Here is a 19,123-nt window from a genome sequence, read left to right on the forward strand (position 1 = left end):
GAATGATGTGTTCCATCCTAAGGGGAGTGGAAAGGTTAGGTTTAGGTGTTCTGGTGGAGTAATGTGCATTTCAAATCCATTGTTGCTTGTGCTTTGATGGGCTGTTGTCAAGAGAACGCAACAAACCTCCCACTGGCTGTTAATGCGTCCTGATTAGTGACCAGGTACGTGAGACAGTGGATCTTACTACAGTGCAGACCAATCTAATCCCCAATATCTAGGTCAGTAAGGATGGTGTCTCTAACACTGTGTTACTGTGTTTATTTGCAGATACCCTTTTATGGGCTCTGCTTGTACACAGGTATGCAATAATGTGACCTTAACTCAATAGAGACATTCTTATTTTTAGATATCCACATATTAATGTGTTTAAGGTTCTAATATTTACATTGTTTTGGCATGTATTCTGTTAAGAAATGAATGTATTGCTAGAATACTAGTAAGAATGAGAGTTCTTTCCTTGTTTAGAGATCCTGTGTTTTGAAAACGAGTAGTGACAGAAGGCTGTGCGGTATCCAGGTAATTGAGAATGTTGTCCGTCATGGCGTTATTGACCGTGGCTTTTTTGTAGGTAGCCCTTTGGAGAGGAACCAGTCTCTTCCTAGCTTTAAGCTTGGAGTTCTGCAAGTATCCAGCTAGCATCGATGGATCCCAAAACAATACAAGTGACCAAGGGCATTTGCAGGTGTATGGATTAAATAAGACATAAACACAGTCTCCACAATGTGTTTTTCAGATTCACTTCAGGACGTCATGGTGAGTCTATCAGTAGTAGTTTGTGTGAGACACTGGTGGTAGGAAGGTAAGTGATGATGTGGGCCCTCGCACAGACCATCTCATTCTCATATGCATGGATAAGTGATTAACTGTCCTAACCTTTCTTGTTACCATGGTTTTTCTTTTCTGCAAGTATTCAGCAGGGGCGGGGGATGATGGTTTTACCAACTCTAGAAAACACAAGTTTTCACTTGTATAATTTCAGGAAGGTTTATGTCGAACACTGTGAGTGTTGTGGCGTTACATGTATACAAGTATTTATCTTGTGTTCCAGCCATAGTACTATTGGTAAGATATTTAGAAGTGTCCACACTGATAGTTTTCTGAGATTGTTGGTAACTTTTAATTACAAGCTCTCAGAGTTGGTTTGTTCTATAGTGATGAAGCCAACAGTCTTCTTTGCAAGTGTCACGGTAGAAAACGTTGTTTCCATTAACACTGATTTCATAACATGTTTTCCAGATCCTTGTGAAGACCTCCTGATGAACTTAGCATCAGCCGTTAATAGGGGCAGATATGTTGTTGATATGCAGATAAGTGAGGATGTGGCCCTAAACCCCAGCACAGGCCATCCAGTCTCCAGATAGCCAGGTAAGTGACCATGGTGTCTCTGTGAATTGTTACCATTTCTTTGCAAGTATTCAGGGAGGAATTGATAGTCTTTTTAATTCTAGAAACCATGAGTTTTTACTGTTTGTATTTTAGAAAAGATGTTTATTTAGCCCTGTGAGTGTTAAGGGATTGGCATAAACTGATATTTACCATGATTTGTCCAACCATATTAATGACCATGGAAATTTTGCAGGTGTCCAATAAAGAAATACTCTCTCACCTAACAACAATGGTCTTGATCTTGGAGGACTGAGAGCTTTCAGGTAGAGTTGACGTTCTCATAATAGTGAAAGTGACAAAAGGTTATTTAGAGGTATTCTGGTTATAGCAAGTCACAGTCCTTTACACATATATCATAATGTATTTATCAGGTTCCTTCAAGATCATGAAGCACTTACCAATGGTTGTTAATGGAGAACGTTTCTTGTATCCAGGTAAGTGGTGATGTGTATCTTGATCAAACCACACCCTCTGATCTCTCCGTGTGTGTGTGTGTGTGTGTGTGTGTGTGCGTGCGCACGCACGCGTGTGCACGTTTAATAGGTAAGCTGTTGATCGCCTTAGCTTATTTTACTGTGTGATTCTTTTTAAGGTGTACCGGTAAGAAATTATCATGTTTTACCAGTTCTAGCAATCATGTTATCCTACTGTTACTTATTTTAGACAAAACTTATGTTTAACCACGTGAATGTCGATCAGTTTGTGGGTATCCACGTAACGATCACAAAGTTGTGCATCCCACTAGTAACAATGGTATATTTGCTGGTCATTCTTCAAGGATGATTGGTGTTTCTGATAGTGGTGTAGACTGTGGAGTACTGCAAGAATCCAGGTAGAGTTGACAGGTCCTGCAATGATAAAACTGGGCAAGATTATTTGGAGGGTCCTGATAGGAGAAGTATGTCCATAGTCACCTTTATCATAATGTGTTTTTCAGGTTCCGGTCAAGAAATCATGGTATACCTCATAATGACCATTAACAGAACTTTGCTCACAGCCAGGTAAGAGATGATAGGAGCCTAAAGCACTCTATGAACAGTCCAATGTTTGAACATTTAGGTTAGCATGGATGGGCCTAACATTTGTGATAGCATGTTTTTCTGTGTGTATTCAGTTAAAAGATATTGTCCCAACCAGTGTTAGTAGTAAGCATTAGCTCTTAGTACTATAGAGTTTATATTCGATCGGTGTTTAAACTTAGCAATGGTTTGATCTTATATAGGTGTCTAGGTAAGCTGTTCTACTCTTAACTATCTCATTAAGTTCTTTGCTAGTATAAAAATAGGAGATGATATGACAATAAAACATTAGGGATTTCTGATCTTCAGATATAGGTAATTAATATTTCCTAGACCTTTAATCTTCTTGGCATATACACAGTTCAGAAATGAATTTGTCCCTAACAATAGTAGCGAGCATGAGATTTTACTGTTTCCTTGTTCGGAGATAGTACCAATGGACCGATAGTCAGTTATCCAGGTAATTTGTCATGTACTCCATACCCGTGATAATGACCACAGGGTCTTTGCAGGTATCCTCTCAAAAGATGAAGGTCAGTCTAACTAGAATTTAACCTTTTGAGTTCTGCATATTACCTAGTAATGTTGAAGGGGGTCCCAAAATAATATTGCTGACCAAGAGATAGTCCTTACCAATTCTGGAAACCATGAGTTTTTTTCTTTTTATGTTTTAAGGAAAATTTTATTTTATCCCTGTGAGTAATGAGGGGTTGCCATATTCAGGTAATTATCACGATATTCCTAACGCTAGCAGTAACCATGGAAATTTTGCATGTGTTTCATAATGAAATGTTGTTGTATCTGATAATGATCTTGACCATGGTTGTAATTAATTAATCATGGGTTTTCCAGATTCCCGCCAAGAGAGCAAGATGAAATTAATGGTTAATGGGGGACATTTCTGGTATCCAGATAGGTGATGAGGTCTACCTTCACTACAGCAGACCATCTGATACTCCCATATCTACATAAGTGATATTGATGGGCTAAAGTTGTGTTACTGTGTCATTTATTTCAGGTATTCAGGTAGGAAATGATAGTGTTTTATCAATTCTAGCAATCATTTTATCCTACTGTTTTATGTTTTTGAGGAAATTTATTTTTAACCACGTAAGTATTGAGCAATTGTGCGTATCTACATAATGATGATGGAATTGTGAAGCACACTAGTAACTGTGGTTTCTTTGTAAGTGAGCAGGGAAGAGATGATGGTGTTTGTGACAGTGGCAAAGACCTTGGAGTACTGCTAGAATCCAGGTCGAGTTAAATGTTGGGTCCTGCGGGGATAGTAATGAAAAAGGCTATTTGCAGTATCCTAGTAGAAAAGGTGTATCTGTAGAAACCTTTTTACAGTGTGTTTTTCAGGTTCTATTTGAATTTCATGGTAAATATCCTAATGATCAATAACAAGACTTTGCTTGTGTCTAGGTAAGTAATGATGTGGGCCTTTAGCACCCTAAAAACAATCAGTTCTTCAAGTGTGTAGGTAAGTGTGGACAGTGTTGCTAATGTTTCTGTTTCTATGTTTTTATGCAAGTATTCAGTTAAGAAACAGTACTGTCCCAACTAGTGCTAATAAGTATTAGCCCTTCTTCTTATTTTTTTTAGAGTTCACATGTAATGTGCGCTTAACCTGAGCAATGACAGAAGGATGTGAAGGTGTGCAGCTAAGTCATCCCGTTGTTAATCACAGTACTGACCATGAGATTTCTATGGGTACTCAGAGATGATCTGTCTCTAACACTGATGTTGACATTGAAGTTTTGAAAGATCCAGATAGTATTGGTGGTTCCCTTAAAGATGTGACTATAAAATGATTTGTTGGTACCTTGTTATTTCTCACAAATAAAACTAACGGTTGTTAAGTCCCTAAACATTTGTTTTTTAGTTTCCAGAAGTCGTGATATAGTAAACCTAACTATGATTGTGAGGTGGACCTTGATAAGCAGGTATGTGCTAAAGTGGGTTTTATCCCAACACAGATCATTCGATATTCACATATCTAGGTAAGTGAGGATGGTATCTCGCAACACAGTGTTACCATGTTTGGTTTTGTTTTGTTTGCACGTATACTGTTAAGGTCTTTGCTAGTGTACAGGTAGATGATGTGACCATGATTCATTAGAGACTTTCTCAATTTAACTAGCTGCAAAATATTGTAATTAATTAACATTAGACTCTTATATTTCTAGTTTTTGTCATGTGTGTAGTTAGGAAATAAATTTATCCTGTATAATACTCATAAGAATGAGATTTTTTAAAAAGTAAACTTCACACCTAACATGGAGTCCAACACAGGGCTTGAATTCATGACTGTGAGATCAAGAGCTGATCTGTGAGCCATTCAGATGCCTCAAAAATGAGATTTTTATATTCTTCTTTAGATAATATATATTTAATACTCATGAAAGGTAGATATGCACTAGTCGTGTACTTTTTCGTATTGTCCTTCACAGTGTTACTGACTAAGGAATTATTGCAGGTACCTTTCAAGAGAGGAAGGTGTCTCTTCTTAGGGTTTGACCTCAGCATTCAGCAAGCATGTTCCCAGGGAGTGTTGATCCCAAAAGTGATCCAAGTGACCAAGGAAATTTGAAGGTATAGAGGTAAAATGAGACATTTACTATGTTTTTTCAGATTTGTGTCAACACGTCATGGTAAACCTATCATTGGCAGCTAATGTTGGACATCATTGTGTGGAGGTAGGTGATGGTGTGGTCCTACGTGCCATCTATATATATAACATTCATGTATTTAGGTGAGTGATGTGTTTCTCACATTTCTTGTTACCATGACTTTTTTTACAGGTAGTCAGGTAAGAAATTACATAGACCTTAAAAATTCTAGCAACCATATTATCCTACTGTTTGACAGCAGTCAAGAGATGCTCTCTCAAACAGTGCCATAGAGTTTTGCAAGAGTCTAGGCAGAGCTGATGGGTTCTGCAGTGATGATAGTCAACAAGATTACTTTCTGGGTCCAGGTAGAAAAGGTGCAACTATATACACGTTTGCCACAATGTGTTGTCCAGATTCCTGTCAAGAGATGATGGTGAACCTCATAATGACCATTACAGGGAATTTGCGTGTAACAGGTAAGTGAAGATCAGACCATCTGACCCTCAGACATCTAAGTGTCACTGGTGTTGTTAACATTTGTGGTACCGTGGGTTTTTTCAGTCACTCAGTTATGATGTTGGCCTAACCAATGCTAGTAAGCATTAGCCTTCGTCACTTCAGAGTTTAGATATAATGTATAGTTAACCTTAGTGGTGAGTGAGGGGTATGTGGGTGGCCTGGTAACTTACTCAGCGGTTCTGCACCACAGAATTTATAAGGATTTCTATAGCTCTTCAGAAAACAGATCATGTCTCTAACAGGGGTGTTTACCTTCAAACTCTACCAGGATCCAAGTAGTCTTGGTGGTTCCCACAGCAATGGAAGTGACCAAGATTATTTGCAGGAATTTTTAAAATCTTTGTAGATAAGACAAGTTTTGGCCTTCAATGCACTTGTCCATTGTGTCCTCAGGTTCCAGCACTCGTGAAGTCATTGTGAACCTAACAGTGGTCATTAACAGGACCTTACTAGTAACCAAGTAAGTGATAACCCACTTTATGTGGTCTCACCTCAGTACAGATCATCTGATCTTCAGATATCTAGGTGGGTGAATATGGTTTCCCTAACACAGGGTCACTTTTTTTTTTTTCCCAAGTGTCCTGTTAAGTCCTTTCCCAGTATACAGGTATGAGACTCTGTTGCATTAGCTCACTAGAGAGCTGCTTGTTTTTCATATATGTAACTGATGTTTTCAACACCATATTAACTATGTTTTTGGCATGTATGCAGCTCAGAAATTAATTTGACCCAAATAGTCCTAGTAAGCATGAGATTTTACTGTATTCTTATTCAGAGATTTGTGTGTTTTTATACACCAATAGTGGTAAGTAGGCAGATATCCAGGTAGTTTATCATACTATCCATCACCGGGTTATCGACTGTGGGATTTTTATAGGTATCCCTTCAAGAGAGGAAGGTGTCTCTTATTAGGGTTTAACCCCAGATTTCTGCCATTATCCAGGTAATGTTGATGAATTTCAGTGATATAGTTGACCAAAGAATTTGCAGGTGTCCCTCTAGAATAAGATGTGTGCCAACCACATTTTCCACAATTTTTTTTCAAGTTCACGTGACGACTTCACTCTGAGCCTATTAATGGTAGTTAATGATGTGTGCATAGCAGGTATTGAGGTAAGTGCTAATGTGGGCCTGACTCACAGTACAGATCATATGATCTTCATACACATAAGTAAGTGATGCTGGTGTCCCTAACACTTATGTTACCATATATTTTTTTAGGTATCTTGTTGAGGTCTTTGACAGTACATAGGTATGAGATGACCTAATATTAACTCATAGATGTTCTTTTCAAATATCTATGTCATTGTTTTAAAGACTCCTACTTCCCTTGTTTTTGGCAAGTAGAAGTTAAGTTAATTTGACCCTGACCATGGGGGTAGGGAAGAGGAAAAATTTACAAACAGAGAGGGAAGGAGGCAAACCCATAAGAGACTCTCAAATACAGAGAACAAACTGAGAGTTGATGGGGGTGTGGTGGTGGAGGGGGAAAGTGGGTGATGGGCATTGAGGAGGGCACTTGGTAGAATGAGCACTGGCTGTGGTGTGTACGCCATGAATCATGGGAATCTACCCCCAAAACCAACAGCACACTGTATACACTGTACGTTAGCCAACTTGACAGTAAATTATACTTAAAAAAAATTAATTAATATGACCCTAATAATACTAGCAAGCAGTACCTTTTATTGTTTTCTTATATGGAGATGATGTGTATTTCTCACTCATAGTGGTGGGTCAAATATCTAAGGCATTTATCATATTATTCTAACTGCATTATTAACCATGGAATATTTGCAGGTATCCTTCTAGAGAGGAAGGTGTATCTTACTTGAGTTTAACCTCCCAGTTCGGGAGGTGTCCAGATAATGTTTATGGGTCTCCAAATGATACAGGTGATGAGGGAATTTGCAGGTGAATGGGTAGAATGAGATATGTACCAAACATAAACCACACTATGTTTTTCAAAACATTCCAGGAAATTACAGTGAGCCAAGAGACCACAGCAAGCCTATATATAGCCATTAATGGGGGGACATCACTGGAATTAAGGTAAATGACGCTCTGGGCCTAACCCACGACACAGACCATCTGATCTTCCCATACTTAGGTAAGTGATTACCTGTGCTGACACTTCCTATTGCCATGATTTTGTTGTAGGGATTCAGGGAAGAAGTAAGAATCCTTACCAATTCTAGAGACTATGAAGTTTTACTTTGATATCTTAGATAAAATTTCTCCTTAACACTAGGAGTGTCCAGAGATGAGAGGTACACAGGTATTCATAATGGTTTTCCCCCACCATTGTACTACCCATAGCATTTTTACAAGGGTCCAAGCAAGAAATGGTGGTTTTCTGACATTGATGTTGACCTTGGAGTATTGCAAGTATCCAGGCAGAGTTGATATGTGTCATAATGATGGAGGGACCAAACTTATCTGCAGGTGTCCTGGTAGAAAAAGTTGCGTCCTTAAACCTATGTTTCCTAACATTTTTTTCAGATTCCTGTCAAGAGATCACAATGAATGTAACCTCAGTCATTCACGGGGATGCTGCTGGTCTGCGGGTCTGGGAAGAGGTGGGCCTGAGCCATGGCACAGGCCATCTGGTCTTCGGAGAGCCAGCTAAGTGACAATGGTGTCCCTGACACTTGCTATCATGATTTCTGCAGGGGCGTTCAGGTAGGAGCGGATAGATCCCTTGCCTGTAGAGAAACCATGAGTTTTCATTTCATAGGTTTTAGAGAGAAGTTTTGTTGGTCTCTGTGAGTGTTGAGTTGTGTCCTCTCGAGGCAGTTACGATGATGTTTCCAACCACAGTAGTGACCGTGGAAATTTTGCAGGGATCTTGCTATGGAAATGTTGTCTCAGCTGACGATGATCTCGAGCTCGGGGTACTATAAGTGTTCTGGTATGGTTGATGTTTCATAGTGATGAAAGGGATGAAGGTCATGTGCAGATGCCCTGATAGAACAGGCTGTGTTCTTTTACACATATATCATAATGTGTTTTTCAGGTTCATGTCCCATGATCTTGGTGAACCTAATGGTTAGTAACAGGAGGCATTTCTGGTATCCAGGTAAGCGATGACATGTACCTTCATCACATCAGAGACCATCTGATCTTCATATACTGAAGTAAGGGACGTCTGTGCTCGTTCAACATGGGATTTGTGTATGTGTGTGTGTGTGTGTAGGTTTCAGGTAAGAAATGATGATGTTTTGGGGTGGTCTGACTTTTGATTTCGGCTCAGGTCATGATCTCACAGTTTGTGAGCTCGAGCCTCACATTGGGCTCCACATTGACAGTGTAGAGCCTTCTTGGGATTCTCTCTCCCTCACTCTCTGCCCCTCCCCCGTGTGTGTGTGTGTGCGTGTGCGCATGCGCGCGTGCGTACCTGAGTCACTCAGGTGCCTCAGCCCTTTTTATTTTACAGCTTAGATATAAAGTTCACAAAACATCAGTAGTGACAGAGATTACATAAGCGTCCCTGTAGGTTACTATTTTGTCCCTCTCCTGTGTATTGACCATGGATTGTCAAGACATAGTAATCTTGTCAAGACAGTATTGTGTCTCTAACTGGGGATTGACCTTGAACTTCTGCAAGTTTCTAGGTAGACTTGATAGGCCTCATAAATTTGATGGGATTTTGCAGCTGTTCAAATAATACATGTATTCGTAACACAGTTTTTACCATGAATTTTTATAGAGTCGAATCAAGAGATGATGGAGGGCCTTACATCCAGAAATATCCCAAATTAAATACTATGTCATGAAGAGCACTGGGTGATGTATGGAATTGTTAAGTCACTATATTGTACACCTGAAATTAATACTACACTATATGTTAACTATACATAATATATATATATATATAAGGGGATTCAAAAACAATCCCCGAGAGAAATGACCTATTCAAGTCATGTAACAATATTTTCCATTTCCAAGAGCTGCCTATGATAAAAAATCTTGCTCAAATTCCTAAAATGAGAAAAATCAAATGTACTACATATGAACGAATGAATAACTTAAACCTATGCTAGTGAAAAAAATAAGATTGAATGCATGAATGAATGAATGAGTGAAGGAATAAATACATACAATTGTTAGTGGAACCGTGATTTGTATTTTCGCAAATTTCCTGCTCAAGATGAGATCATGTCTCTATTCAACATCTTGTCCCGGGAACTGTACAGGTATCTGGATAGACTTTATGGTTACCTGTAGGTCTGCAGTGCTGAGTAGGTTTTCAGGTGTCCGGGTTATAGAATTATCCTCAAACACTGTTCTCTCTTTGGCTTTTGTAGATTCCATTTAAGAGATTGTGGAGAACCTCGCGTGGTACTGAAGGCAAAGTTTTGCTTGCATTTCAGTACAAGACAATGGTGTTTATACCAAAGCTAGCGCTCCTGAGATTCTGCAGATTTCCAGGTAGACGGTGTTGTTCTTAAGCCAACATAGTGGCCATGTTTGTTTGTAAGTATTCTTACGTTGTAAGCAGTGATCAGGGAAATTTTGCGGATACCCTGTCACACTGTAAAGGCATCTCTAACTAAGCTGTTTTTCTTGGAAATTTGTAGGTGTCCAGGTAAGAGTTGATGGTGGGATTTTGCAGTAGTTCAAGCAAGAGATAACATCCCCCTACCATGATCTTGACCCCTGCCACATTTCTAGGTATTCAGGTAAGAGATGGTATTTTTCCGATTATATTAGTGACCAGGGAGCTTTTACTGTGTGCGGGCAGATGATGATCTTGTTTGTATCTGGAGTGCCCACCTTTGAATTGTACACACATCCAGGTAACAGTTGATCTTTCCCTTACTGTGCTGGTGGCCTTAGGGTATTTCGGTTCTTCAGATAAGTACTGGTATGTCTTTAACAGTGTTGATTACCATCAGACTTTACAGGTACCCAGGTAAGATACCGGGCACCTACCATATATTATTTCTCTTCAGATTCTGAAGGTATTCTGGGAAGAGATGGTGATGTCCCTAGCAACACTAATGATGGCAGGGGGAGTTTGTACATATCCACGCAAGAGACGATGGCATCTCTAGCAACGTTGGTGGCCATGCAAATGAAAGAAATGGAATGCTTTTTTTTTTTTTGAACTATGTGATTTGTTAGAAGAATTTTGACATTCAATGACTATTAAATATTATTCAAAATTATATTTTCTTACACCCATTTTTTAAATTCAATTTCTCCATAATGACATTTGCACCAGGAATCTTAGGCCCACATTTATGAACTATTTTAATATCTTGGAACCATCGATACAGACCTACTTCATATGAAATGTGGTTATTCCTAAAGAAAACTAGGCCGTTAACCCAATTCGTCATTAAAAGGGTTGGGGGAACCAAGGAAGAGGAGTACTGGTGTACATATTTGGGGAAAAAACATTTGTATCCCCCTTCTGATATGAATAGGCATTAGTTGACATGTTAGAAAAAATATGTGAAATATGATAGGGATTAATGGGGACTTGAATATCTCTTCTCTAATTTTCAGTTATTAAAATTTTTAGCTTATATCATTACCTATAGAAAACGAGAGGTGAGTAAGAATTTGGTGATCATTGGGGTGCCTGGGTGGCTCCGTCAGTTAAGCGTCTGACTCTTGTTTCTTGTTTTCAGCTCAGGTCATGATCTCATGCTTCATGAGTTTGAGCCCCACATCAGGCTCTGCACTGGTGGCCCAGAGCCTGCTTAGGATTCTTTCTCTCAATCTCTCTCTCAATCTCTCTCTCTCTCTCTCTCTCTCTCTCTCTCTCTCTCTCTCTCTCTGCCCTTCCCCACTTGCATGGTCTCTCTCTAAGTGAATATATAAATTTAAAAAAACAAAAGAATTTGGTGATCATTCAGCCCATCACAACCATGAATGAGAGAGCACTGAGTGCAGAGAGGTTAATCAGGGTTACACGGCTGTCTAGTTGTTAAGTGCACTTTCCACTATCCTGCTTTCTTGGTTTGAAAATCTGAGACCTATGAAAAAGCCAAACACCAAATGCAAAAGTGCTTCTTTTAATCAGTATAGCTCAGGAAATGTACTTCTTATCAGCCAGACTGTTCATCATGCACTTTGCTTTTTCATTCATATGTTCAGTATAAAATTCTCCTTGTCTCTCGGTTTCCATCCGAAACCCTGAGCTCCAAATGTCTCCAGTGAAGGGAAGCAGCCTAGTCTGAATTTCAGTTCAGCCAAGTGGGGTCCCCGTGACCGTCCATTCTCCCCTGATCTAACCGTCCAGAGATCAGTTCCCAGCCGTTGTCCATCTAAGTATGGAAACACCACTCTCCATTTCAACACCACGGAACATATGTCAGAGCAAGACCCAGGTAGGTCTAACTCCATAGGAAAAGATAAGGGAAGGGTTCAATCTGCAGATGACAATAATGTTGGAGAAAGAAAATTAGTGAAGATAAATGAACTGGACAGGATGCCTTTACCCCTGTCCATAGCACTCAGCATCACTCAGTATTTTTTTTAAATAAATGAGTGCTTCTTGACAGTTCTTGGTTCAACCACCATTCTTTCTTCTGGTGTGTGAAGGCCTGAAAGGTGAAATTCCATTTCCCAGACTTCTTGCAACACAGATGTGTGATTTCAGGTGCCATCATCCAGTGTAGCAGTATGTTTGACTTTTACTGGAATTAAGTCCCAGAAGGGAAAAGGGGTGGACCAGCACTTTGCTGGCATGGATTGGGCCAGGGCTACCATGGTTCTGGCCAGATGTGGATGAGGAGCTTGCAGTTCATAAAGTAGGTACACCACTGCTGGAGACGTAGCTCAGCATCCAATGTGCTAGTTAAGGAAATGTTCTTTCATGTCCCCCCCCACTTTTTTTCTTTTAGTTTTGGAACATTCTGCAGACAATATTGTCACAGATATAAGAGGCTGAAAAAGCCAACCCTTATCCCACCACCAAAACACATAACCAAGGAAAAATTAATCCTCCACATTAATACATATTACATAGTTACTGTAAGGTCGACATAATTTTGTGTTCTGATTTCTTTCTCTTAAAATTGTAAATATATATCCATGTATTTCAATGTCTAGCAAATTGAAAAATGACCAGGAAAAATTAAACATGCAAATCTGGGCACGTAGAAGTCCTTCATTCAACACTAAGCACCTACCAGCAGTCGGTACAATTCTACGCTCTGGAGGTCACCAGTCAAGAAGCTAGACAGCGTCCATGCCCTAAGGAGGATGACATTTTCCAGTACATTACCACCCCAGTGATCCATACATCTGGTGACCCCGTCACTTCAGTATTTCATTACTCCAGCATAATTAATAGCCCTCAGCCTCAAGGGCGTCACATTTTGGACAATACATGAAATGGACACTGTGCATATAATAATATACAAGTAAAGACATAGTTTAATTAGAAAAACAAGTGTTATAAGAATATAGGGTAAGGGGACGGTAATTGGGGAAAGGGACTTTGGTCAGGGAAGTTCTGAGGAGAGCTAAGATAATGAAAAGAAGGAGACAATCAGGTGAAGATTGAACAGGTGAGCGTTCTAGGAAGAGCAAATGCAAGTAGATGAGTTGGGGGGACAGAAAGAGGCAATGCAGATGGAGGGCAGCGCGTAATGGGGGAGAGTGGCCGCAGGATGCACAGGGAAAAGACTGCGCAAGGCCTTGGATATCCAAGGAGGAGCTTGGCTTTCATTTGCAATGCAGTGGGTGGTCTTTGAAAGAGAACAAAGTAACTTAATTTGTGTGTCTTTGCCTGGTTTATTCAATTCCGCAGTACAGCAAATCCGTACCTGATGAGGTGCTCTGAATGTAAAGCCCAGTGGTTCCTTGTAGTGATGCCACGGGGACCATGCCTTAATGCAAAGTCATGTCCATTTATTACCAACACTGAAATGGGATGGGAATTATGATAGGACTTGAAGCTTACTCCTAAGCTTAAATTCTCAAGAAAACTTTACAACTTTCCCCCCAAAGTATTAAACGATAAAATACATCAACGTGTTGCATTTCAGGAGGTTAGAAGAGACGTGCAAACAAATGCGAGTTTTTACAAGTTCATATCAATTTCCCTTCTCCTCGTTTCTGCCATTTGTTAAGGATTTTGCAGTTTGAAGGTAGTCAGGACAGTCTCCAGATACAAGGGAGTGGTGATTTGGGGCAAACTTACTCCTCTGGTTGGAATTGGTTTGGACAGGGAGGGAGGAGCGGGGTTCTACAATCTGGGAGAGGTCCTTGATGGGTGTTCCAGCAGCTTCTATGCTCCTCCTGAGGCGTTTAAAGTGGGACAGCTCAGAGGCTCACCTCCCTCCTGCTATGCGCAGTCATCCAAGGCCCAACACTTGGCCCCACGGGTTATATGCAACAGAGGGGTGCCAGACCGCAGAAGCTGAAGCGAGGGCCAGATTCTAGGTCACTCTGCTCACAAAACCAGGTCAGCTCAGAGGAAGGGACACGTCCTCAGCTCAGCTTTGCTTGGTCTTTGGGTTTTAGGAATTCCAAGCTCCTCAAATCCATGGGATCTATGCCCTAGTCCTCTGACTTGGAAATGGGCCATGCCCTGAGGGGATGCCACCAAGACTTTGGAACCTCATTTGGGACATTCCTGGGGGCCCTCATGACCTCTGACTAGTTCCCGTACTATCCGAATCTCTTAGCAGATTCACCCTCACCAAACTGGCAAACTGTCTCCGGGTTCTCACCCTGGATTTGAAATCGTGTCGATTTCCCATTTCAGCAACATCCAAGGCGGAAAACAAATCGAAGCATTTCCATTCACTCACATGAATAATTAGTTGCTCAAGACCGCTCCAGGCAGAGGACTCCACCCAGCCAGCCAGCTGCTGACTCTATCATTATCTGAGGCACCACCTTGCCTGGCGCCCAAGTCGAGTCCCGTTAGGACCTCCGTCATCCCTGTCACTGGTTGGTACTTCTAGGCTTCTCTGTCTCCCTCAGGACTAGTTAAGACAGATGCTAGTGTGTCGATGGGGTTTGGAAAATAACACTTTTCATAGCAGTGGTTTGAGCTAATGGTGTTTTCCATCTCAAAAATGTTTTACAAACACTAATTAAGCTTTGGCTCCCCAGGTAGGCTTAGGCAAGAGGAGACTTATGGAGTTAGCTTTGCCCTCAAGCCACAGAAAGGTCTCGAGGAAACTGAAGTCCTGGGGTCTCTGCCTCACAGTCCTTCACCTGAAAGAGGATTTAACGCACCTTCAGAACTTGAGTGATGTTCGGAAAATGAAGTGTTTTGTGATGCTCCATAAAACGAACCCCCCGGAAATGCTTTAAGTGAAGTCTGGCTACTATAAACTGTATGTCAAAAGGTATTTTTTCTTATCTGTTATGGAAAAGTATACACTGATTGAGTTAGTGTACTAGGAAAATAAACTGCAAGCCTAAGTCATTTCGGTAAGACAATGGTTATTTCTCAATAGGAAGAGGAAAGAAAACAAACAAAAAGCCAAGCAAGTGTGAGTAAGAAGGAAGGAAGACTATGACAGAATAGGAGGCCCTCCAAAGCGTTTCTTCCGTTTCCTCATTCTGTCCCAGAAATCCAAACAGAAAAGCTTTAAGAGAAACACCTGGAAAAACAGTATCTCCACATTCAAAATGCAGAAACAGGCATAATGCAATGGGAGGATTCATTCATGGCCATTTTTATCTCAATTATGCTCAGCCAGGTGTGGCTTTGTACCCCCCTCCCCACCCCCTGGGACATTTCACAAGGGTCTAGAGAACGTTTTGGGTTGTCCTCACTTGAGAGGCCGATGGAGTAACACTGGCATCTAGTATATGGCGGTCAGGGATGCTGCCATAAACTTCCTGCAAGGCACAAGACTGCTCCCTCCCAAAGAACTGCCCAGCTCCAAATATAGGGGCTCAGGTTGAAGAACCCTGCTCTAAATCATCACGTCATGGGAAAGGTATCTCCAAGTCTCCAAATCTGGTTGGAGGTGGCTCAGTCGTTTGAGTGTCCAGGTCATGATCTCACAGTTCATGGGTTAGAGCCCCGCATCGGGCTCTGTGCTGATGGCTCAGAGGCTGGAGCCTGCTTCAGATTCTGTGTCTCCCTCTCTCTCTGCCCTTCCCTTGCTCGTGCTCTTTGTCTCTCTCCCTCTCAAAAAATAAACATTAAAAATTTTTTTAGAAAAACTGAACAAAATACCAACCACTCGAAGTGTGACCGTGGCTGTAGATGAGATACACGCAGAAGATCTTGACAGCAAACAGAAGGAACATTTAGGAACAAAATGGATTGAGCTCCTGCTTTTTCTTGGGCACTTTTTCTAGGCTCTTGATAGCATCTCGGTCTGGGTCCACCAAGAAGCAAAAGGCAAGATGCAATGAGGAGTGAGGGGTGCCTGTCAGTACCGGGGGCTGTTCCTGTGCAGGATGAAGGCAAGGACACAGGGACAGGCAGGGTCCCTGCAAAGCAGGTCAGTCACGCCAAAAGGGAAGGGGAGAAGAAAAGGGGGTCGAGGGGGAAGAGCCTCAGATGGCATTGCCTTGCTGGCAAGAATTTTCTGGATTGATAGGCTGGCCATCTTTGAGCACGGGTCCTCTCTCTCAGAGAAGTATCTCGTCCTCCAGCTGCAGGCCTGGAAGAGTGTATCTGCTGTGCTTTCCACTGCTGGCTGCCTGCAGTCTAGGGCAATCATGGCCTCAGAACAAACAGCTACAGTATCCGGAGGGCAACAGCTAGTGCTGTGAAACGCTTGTGTTCTGGCCACAGGTTCTCTAGAAGAAGCCCTGGCCGGAGTGCCTCTATGGCCAGCACCCCGTCGTTGCACTGAGAGCTCACCACCCTTCTGTCGGGCATTTGATTAGCTCCAGTTAACAAAAGGAGAAACAGCATAAATAAATTGTCCTGAAACACAGGGCTCTTAGGCTGACTTGACACAAGTCAGCTACCAAAGCCAGGTTTGAAAGACCTCAAAACACCAGTGTTTTGTCCCCTGAAATGTGGCAGATGAAATTATTGTTCAGCAGGTACTTAGTCGTCCATCCCCTCCAACCTTCATGGGAAGGATTACTCTCAGCCTCTTGATACGAATTTGTCTGTGTGTCTCTTTGTGGCCATGGAATGTGAATGGGAGAGATTATAGGCCAGTTCTGAACCTCTGTGTTTACACTCACCACTTCCAGGAGACGGCTGTCTCAGGAGAAGGTCAGAGGCCAAGAATGACAGCAGCCCAGTCAACCCCGGCCTGAAGCCCAGCACCCCACCTAACCGACCTGCAGACCCAAGAGTGCGAAAATGTTGTAGTTACAAGCCATTGAGATGTGTCGCCTTTACAGAGGAAATAATTGATCCTGCCTGGGAGAGATGGCCAAGGCTTCATGGAGGAAGGAACATTTAAGCAGAGTATTCTTTATAATTACACTTTTGAAAAGAGAAATCTTTTATGTCTTCATTGGCAAAAATTTGGAAAGCATCGAAAGCATTAAATGTAAAATCAAAGATGTTATATCCAATTGTTCTTCATTAGAATCCTGTTCCACACATACTCTGCCTTTATGTGCTCTGAAACTTTGCCTTTTTCCCTCCTGTCTTATCAGCAATCTTCATTCTTACACATGATCAAATATTCTTTGAAGACGGAGCTTGTTGTGGTTGCATAATATTCATTTCAGCGATTAACTGGACCTGCAAAGACAAGTCGAAGCACACCAGAAGGACATTCTTTTGTTCATCTGGTTTAAATTATTTATGGAGTATTTACACTGTGCCAGGCCCTGTTCAAGTCACTAGAAAAACAATTGTTACAAAGTAGACAAAATCCCAATGTCGCCCCACAGGTAACCAATAAGTTGTGGTATATTGACACAATGGAATACTCCTTAGCAATACGGAAGAACTAACCACTGATACATAGAACGACATGGATGAACCTCAAAAACGTTACACCAAGTGAAAGAAGCCAGACACTAAACACTATATACAATGACTGCATTCTTATAAAACTCTAGATAATTCAAACAAATCTTTAGAGACAGGAAGAAGACTAGCAGTTGTGGGAAGCAAGAGGTGCAGGGAGGGAAGACAAGAATTATAAGGGGCATGAGAAACCTTTTGGGGATGATGAGTAAGTTCGTTGCCTTGATTATGGCATGATTATACCTCGATAAATCTATTTTTTATTTTTTAATGTTTATTTTTTGAGAGAGAGCTCATGCAGGAGAGGGGCAGAGAGAGAGAGAAGGAGAAAACCCAAGGCAGGCTCCAGGCTCCAAGCTGTCAGCATAGAGCCCAACGAGGGACTTGAACCCATAAACGGTGAGATCATAACCTAAGCCAAAGTCAGACACTTAACTAACTGAGCCACCCAGGCATCCCAATTTTTTTTTTAAATCACAGCGGGGGCACCTGCGTGGCTCAGTCAGTTGATATTCTGACTCTTTTTTGTTTCAAGTTCATTTATTTTAATTTATTTATTTTTTAAATAGTTCATTGTCAAATCGGTTTCCATATAACACCCAGTGCTCTTCCCCTCAAGTGCCCTCCTCCATCACCACCACCTCTTTCCCCCCTTCCCCTTCACCTTCAACCCTCAGTTCGTTCCCAGCATTCAATAGTCTCTCAGGTTTGCATCCCTCTCTCTCCCCAACTCTCTTTCCGTCTTCCCCTCCCCCTGGTCCTCCATTAGGTTTCTCCTGTTCTCCTATTAGACCCATGACTACAAACATATGGTATCTGTGTCATGCTAAGCGAAATAAGTCAGGCAGAGAAGGAGATTCTGACTCTTGATTTCAAATCAGGTCATGATCTCATGTTTTGGGAGATTGAGCCCCACGTTGGACTCTGCACTGACAGTGCAGAGCCTGCTTGGGATTCTCTCTACTCTTCCCCCGTGCTCGCTTGCTCTTAAAATAAAATTTTTTTTAAAAAGTCATGGGGCGCCTGGGTGGCTCAGTTAAGTGTCCCACTTCCACTCAGGTCATGATCTCATGGTTTGTGAGTTCGAGACCCACATGATGTCAGCATAGAAGCCACTTCAGATCTTCTGTCCCCCTCTCTCTATGCCCCTCCCCTACTCATGCTCTCTCTTCCCCCTCAAAAATAAACATTTAAAAATTTTTTTCTAAGTCATAGGAGTAGGGTGGGGGGCTGAGGAAGTTGGGGATAAGCATCTGAGCAGAGAGAAAAGCACACACAAAGACATAGAGGGATTGTACTTAATAAGCACATAGGAATTAACATCCACTGGGCAGCATTCCAAGAGTTTTACAAGTATTCATTTTCTCCTTGTAGCATCCTTGTGAGGTAAGCCCTATTCCTGCCATCTCCATTTTGCTGATAAATGAAGCCACAAAGATACTGAGTAACTTGCCCAAAGTAATAGGAAGTGTTACACTGGGCTTTGAACTCACAAGCCTAGATCTAGAATTCATGCTTTTATATTTTTTTAAGTTTACTTATTTATTTTGAGAGGGAGACAGAGTCAGTGAGAAGGGGAGGAGACAGACAGAGGGGGAGAGAGAATCCCATGCAGGCTCTGTGCTGTCAGCACAGAGACCAATGTGGGGCTCAAACGCACGAACCGTGAGATTATGACCTGAGCTGAAGTCAAGAGTTGGACG

At 41.5% G+C, this 19,123-nt stretch overlaps 2 long non-coding RNA genes across 2 annotated transcripts; both read left to right on the forward strand.

The window, feature by feature from the left end:
* Positions 1 to 575: 575 nt before the first annotated feature.
* Positions 576 to 4,715, forward strand: LOC115284210. Its single transcript, XR_003905131.1, has 4 exons — positions 576 to 1,368; positions 1,583 to 1,652; positions 1,761 to 1,823; positions 2,327 to 4,715. It is a non-coding gene; the product is annotated as an uncharacterized LOC115284210 (long non-coding RNA).
* A 4,192-nt stretch (positions 4,716 to 8,907) lies between these two features.
* On the forward strand, positions 8,908 to 17,700 carry LOC115283771. Its single transcript, XR_003905063.1, has 7 exons — positions 8,908 to 9,336; positions 9,853 to 10,021; positions 10,126 to 10,227; positions 14,274 to 14,461; positions 14,627 to 14,865; positions 15,833 to 15,978; positions 16,688 to 17,700. It is a non-coding gene; the product is annotated as an uncharacterized LOC115283771 (long non-coding RNA).
* Positions 17,701 to 19,123: the final 1,423 nt, after the last annotated feature.

The sequence above is a fragment of the Suricata suricatta genome, chromosome X (genome assembly GCF_006229205.1).
Source record: "Suricata suricatta isolate VVHF042 chromosome X, meerkat_22Aug2017_6uvM2_HiC, whole genome shotgun sequence".
NCBI classification, from domain to species: domain Eukaryota; kingdom Metazoa; phylum Chordata; class Mammalia; order Carnivora; family Herpestidae; genus Suricata; species Suricata suricatta.